The 6,000-nt window shown below is 42.8% G+C and overlaps 1 protein-coding gene across 5 annotated transcripts in view; it reads left to right on the top strand.

Annotated features, from left to right (window-relative positions):
* sash1a (SAM and SH3 domain containing 1a) overlaps positions 1 to 6,000 on the top strand; it is a 166,337-nt gene that overhangs the window by 86,685 nt on the left and 73,652 nt on the right. The window contains exon 1 of one of the 5 annotated variants that reach the window (XM_078274120.1): positions 4,763 to 4,860. The exons of the other annotated variants lie outside the window; for them this stretch is intronic. The gene's annotated coding sequence lies outside the window, so the exon portion shown is untranslated. Of the gene's footprint in view, positions 1 to 4,762; positions 4,861 to 6,000 lie in introns of those variants that run through there. 5 annotated transcript variants of the gene reach the window in all.

Here is a 6,000-nt window from a genome sequence, read left to right on the forward strand (position 1 = left end):
GCATGTTCAGAAAGAAGCTTGTTTCACTTTTTTGAAAGGAAATATGTTTACAGTATTTGAGCACAGCAGTGCTAGAGACAATGAGAATACAACATGCTGATGTTTAGCAGGAATAATGTTCACCATTGTTGCTTAGTATACTAATATTTGCTTTTTAGCGCTGAACACAAAGTACAGCTGAAGACTAATGGAAATATTGTTAGTTTTGCAGGTATTTGGTAATTTAAAAAAAAGATCATGAAAATGCTGCCCTATGAAAAATCAGGTGATCACCAAAGTTATTACATTTCATCCTGATGGGGACATGATTGTTTGTACCAAATTTCATGGCAATGCGGCTTGATGTGGTGGGCGCAGACATTGTGGCTTCTCGACCCTCCAGGCTAAATCTAATGTAGTTCTGCTTCCTCCAGCTCGCCTGTCTCTCTTCATGAACACACAACCAGCCCCTACATAGCCTGCAGCAATGATACCAATATGGAACACAGAGTGGTTGTTCATTTCATTTTACTGCCAAGCTTGCTGGTGCCACTCAAAGAGAACAAGAGCACTTCCCCACAACTGCCAGTCTGATCTACTGGCCTAGATAGGCAAAAAATAACCTCTGCTTTTATGGCTATATGCATGTCGGCTCTTCCTTTGGAGCTGTAAACTTTTACATTGTGGTGTGTAGTGATGCTGTGTGAGAGAAAGCCTTGGACTGTTTGTCTCTAACCCTCAGTCCTACGTGCTCTGCGGTTGAGTCTGGTTGTCTGCTTTCTACTGTGGTCTTTCATCACGCTCACTCCCCGTTCTGGCATGCCTGCCAGTATAGTGTGTGTGTGTGTGTGTGTGTGTGTGTGTGTGTGTGTGTATATGTATGAGAGTGTGTAGGCAAGACCAGATGTTTACTGCCATCTAGTGGCCGAATGCTACAAATCTTTCAGTGGGGTCAAGAAAATGACCTCTGAGATCAAGCATACAAAAGTAAATCTATGACAAACAGTGACATGTAGTGTTTTGTAAGCACTGTTCATATACAGTAGGTGTGTTTGTGGAGGTTGGTAGCTCATTAATATGAGTCTATATTGGTGTAGCAGGTCAGTTAAGTCAATGAGCAAGTGCTAATTCTTCTCCAGTCCTTCTGTGTGCTGCCACTTGTTACACATTTGCATATAAATTGCTTTAAATGTGATGTTACTTCTAAATTCCTTAACCAGCACTTGTTTAAAATTCATTCCTTTGATACACTAAACCCCGACAGGTGTGCATAGGCATTTACTGTAGACGAAAATTTTGTGAAAGTCTCTCCCATTTTGTCTCTGAAAAGCTCTGAAGCTTCCCATTTCCTCTATCTGTCTGTCTCTTTCCTTCCGTGTTCAGACTCATTAACCAGTGTGTGTGTGTGTGTGTGTGTGTGTGTGTATAAATGTCTGAGGTCGCTAGGTTGGCTGTCTGGCCTGTCCCCTTGCTCTGGGAGGGCAGGGGATATTAGGATATTTTTTCAAACTGGGTCATTTTTTAGGAATATACAGAAGTATAATGCATTTTAATACTTTTCAGCTTCTTTTTAAACACTTTCTCAGCTGTATTGCAGCCCAGTTAACTCGGTTAACCCATTTCTCCTGACCTTTTTCATGAACACACAAACCCAGATATAAATCTTTTGGACACACGCACACACACACACACACGCATGCACACACACACACACACGCACACACGCACACACACACACACACACACACACACACACGCACGCACGCACACACACGCACACACACACACACACACACACACACACACACACACACACACACACACTCTCTCTCTCTCTCTCTCTCTCTCTCTGGTGCTGCCCTCTGTTGCTAGTTGATGATCAGACTTTAGACATGTACTCTTGTTCAGTTTTAATTTGTGTCTGCTGGTTGATTGCCTCAGGAGGAACAAGGATGGTGCTTTGTGCGAAAAAAAAAAAAATGGAATGGCTATTCAAATTCTGCTAATTGATTCTTGAGTGTTTTGATGAGTTTTTTCCTGTGTGAGAAAGAGAGAGAGATAAAGAGACCTAGAGCTTAATGCATACCAATAAAATCATAATTTACAAACAATATCATATGCAGTTTAAAAGCTAAATTAAAGCAAAGTAACACCACAATGATGTAATTACAGAAAACAATATTCTGAAAGTAGAAATATTCACGGTGTCAAATATCAGTGTTTTTCTAACATGAGCACTCTTAAAAATGTGCTAAATATACTTATGAGTCATAGTGTGCTTCAAATGGCTTTTTTTAGTCTTGACAGAGTCTTGACAGAGATGACCTGCACATTCATGCTGACAATGCCTACTCAGCATCAGTATAGTACATCAGCCTCCAGCAACAGTGACGCATGGACTCTTTGATGTTTCTGGATCTGCCAGACAGCGACCTCCGGACTGCATAGACACTGTAAAAAATATTTGATGTGTCTGCCAGTGTGTTTGGGGTGCATATACACATATGGCCCACTTTTAATAACGTGTTATTGTGCATCCCTGTGGTGTATGTATTGACCCTTAGTTTATCTGCAAAGAAAAATTCTCTTGTTTATACAAGTATCGGAAATTGCCTATTCAGTGGCTCAGAAACATTACAAAATATTTGACTTCATACACTGGATATGGGCTATCCAGCCACTTGAACAAAGAATGTTGACCGCATTTTCTCAGTGTTCCCTCATCAGTATGTGTAAACACGCCTGTATGCTGCCTGTTTATACATTTTGAGCTCACTGCACATCCTTGAGTCTCTTTCTGCAATGTTTTTTGTAATTACTCCACTGTGTGTTTACATGAACCTTCGCTCTATGTTTCTTTCTCTAAATGTTGTGACAGCAGGTCTAAACAGGATGCAGGTCAGCTGTAATATTAGTTTATCCAGAAGATATACAGGTTGGCCAGAGTGTGTCGTTGCACTGATATCACTGTATTCAGGCTGTTTGGACAATGCTTCTTTGAGAAGCATCTCGCTGCACTGCAGATGGAGCTGCAGTGAGTGCTATACAAAGCCCTAACAGCATCTTACAGTTGAGCTGTGTTCAATACAATTTGACACAACACAAGCCTTTGTGGTTAAGTGTAGGATTTTACCACTGCAATTCTTCTAATGCATTCCTTATATAATTAGAAAACCCAGTTCACTGTAATCAATTATGCATTCTTTGATTAATTTTGTAAATCAAAGGAATACAGGTTTGCACTGGAAGTGGCTTTGCTGGCTGGCTTGCATAAAAACTAATTTGTCTAGTTTGGAAAAAGAGGCCTACAGTAAGTAGTCATATTTTTCTCATTTCCTACACTTTGTGAGCAACAATTGCAGAAAGGAGAACATTTGCCCTGGAAATGGCTTTTGCTAAATGACAAAATATACTAAAAATAAGGCCATTATACTAAGCTTTTTCTTCAACTTGCTTCATGCTGTCAGCAGTCTCCACCAGCATTGGAAACTGGAAGCAAACACAAGCAGGCGAAGTGTACCAATCAGAGTTTTAACTTTGTTACATGGTATCTTTATCACTGAATTTGATTTTTTTTAGGAGTTGCACGTCAACTCTGGTTGTGGCTCTACAATATTTTGAGTTACTAGGTTGTGTGCTTTGTACGTCTATAATCTGTTTCTGATTTGCCAGTGTGTCAGTGTCTGCTCACCGTCACCCCCAGGTCTGGAAGTGTGGTGTACCCTATATGTTATTTGGTTCTGTCAGCAAGACTGACTCGGCGAGCCGTGTCCTGGAGGGTGGATTTGGGATGAGGAGAAGTTCCTCTGGTATCTATCCAAGCCCATGTCTGTTCTGTCCTCTCCTGCCCCTCCATTCCCCTCGGTTGCTTTCTTTCTCTTATTTTTCCCCATTTCTCCTTCCTCCTCTCCCATGACCCCAGTGAGTCCTCAGGAGGTGCAGTGTTCCAAAATGGGATAGTTTCTCTCTCTCTCTCCCCCCCCCCCCCCCACTGCTGAGTGACTCATTCAAATAATTGTTGCTTTTAGCTGTATCTGGTTACTCTTTTCTCTGACTCTCTTCTTGCTTTTCTTCCTTTCCCCCAGTACAGTGTGGTAGCTGGGCCACTTTGAGCGAAAAGGCAGAAAAAGAGAGTGACATCAGGGAGGGAGAGAAAGAGAGGGATCCGAAACCTTAGTAGCCCTGTAATTTTCTGCTCTGTTCCTATGATTGTATGTATGACCATTACAGACAAATGAGTCAATAGGAGATTGTCCTGCCAGCTGGGCCACTTTGTATGTGTAGATGTGCGAGTAAACAGTATGTGTGTGTGTGTCTGTGTGTCTTATTTTAGCATGTCTGCACTACTTAGGTGTGTCTGGGTGGAGCACAACATTCTTGACTCTTACGGAAGAAGACACCTTTTTAACAAGAGGCGACAAAGAGATGCTACATGGGTGTGTGTGGGAGAGACAGCCAGAACAAAAGAGACCAGAAGCGAGATAGAAAAGGAAAGGGGAGGGGACCGAGAGAGGAAGGCCAGACCAAGTCCATTTTGAAACGGGCAAGAAATGTAAGACTTGCTAAAACATTTTTGAAAAGAAGGGGAAAAAAGAGCAAGAAATGTGGAGCGAAGGATGAGATCCCTCCCTTCTGCCAAATCCCAGTTACTGTAGACTATCCTATAGCTAACCCTCCCTCCTCTCCCTCCTCTCCCTGTCCCATGTGAGCAGCAGCCCGATGACTGGACCTCTCTGTGTCTCCGCTGCTTACGCTTTGCTGTGCTCCGGCAGACATGCATTGTTCTCCACTGTACACTACTTGTTGCTCCCATTCTCAAAGACTTAGTCTGTGTTAGCTCTGCAGAAAGGATCGACAGGGAAATACTTGAGCTGGCTCGTCGTGAGTACTGACATTTAAATTTTTGGGCTTTTGTCAGGGGTGAAGAATTGTCTCATTCATTTGTTTACCCTGTCAGAGAGTTTTGCCTTACGTTTCTGAGTTTGATCAATGTTAAGGTGATATGTGCAGTAGGAGATTTCTAAACATGATAGTGAAGTTGGCAAGCTGTGAAAAGAACGGAGAGAAACTTTTGTCATATGTTGGCGAGAGAAATGCTCCGGTAGTGAGAGCCTTTCTAGCTCTCCTCTTGTTTCTGACTGACTAGCTCCATTTTTGCTGACTCACTCTATTAACTTAATACACATGCTGTGTGGGTGTGTGTACATGTGTTGTACCTGTCTGTCTGCTACCATCTTAATGCGCTTATGTGTGTCAGTCAAATTTAATAATTTTCTTTGTGTTCCTACCCGAAAATGTAAATGTAGTCGAGACAGAGGGAGAGAAAAAATGAGAAAGAGACGCTGGCATACTGCTGCATCACTGTTTGTCATCATTCTCTCAGGTCCTTATTGATTTACTTCTCTCTGGTCGCTGAACGAGAACAATGGCCCCACGCCTGGCCAAGACCCCGAGTAAATAAGCCAACTAAATATCAACACCACATCTCCTGCAAGATGTTGTTCATTGATTTGCTTTGTTGCCAGATGCGCACACACACACATATAGAGACACACACATATGACACAAACAATCTGGCCTTGTCGTCTAGAGGGACTCTATTGTTTGCCGTGCCTAATTGTTTGGGTGTATGTGTCTAAAGGCTTGTCCAAAAGGTCTTGGACAATGAAGTCTGTCACTAAGGGGATGTGGATTTCTATCTCTCTCTCTCTCTCTCCCTCCCTCTCCTTTTCCTGTCCAAGTCCCCCTTCACATCTGGATCTCCCCACCAGCTGACAAGGAACAAGGGAGCGGATGGAGGGAGGGAGGAAGGAGGTGTGGAATGGGGGTAAAGAGAGAGGGATAGAAATGGGAGGAAGGGGAGTTTGCATAGGCCAGAGTTCCCTTGGTAGACTTCCCCCAATGCAGGAAGAAAAGCCACACAATGTCATTGTGAATGCCCACTGTGTGTGAGGAAACACAAATGGTGTGAGAGAAAACACAAATGGCGTATGCACAGATGGAAAGCACTTCCTTGCACAC

This window comes from Sander vitreus, chromosome 18 (assembly GCF_031162955.1).
Source record: "Sander vitreus isolate 19-12246 chromosome 18, sanVit1, whole genome shotgun sequence".
Taxonomy (NCBI): domain Eukaryota; kingdom Metazoa; phylum Chordata; class Actinopteri; order Perciformes; family Percidae; genus Sander; species Sander vitreus.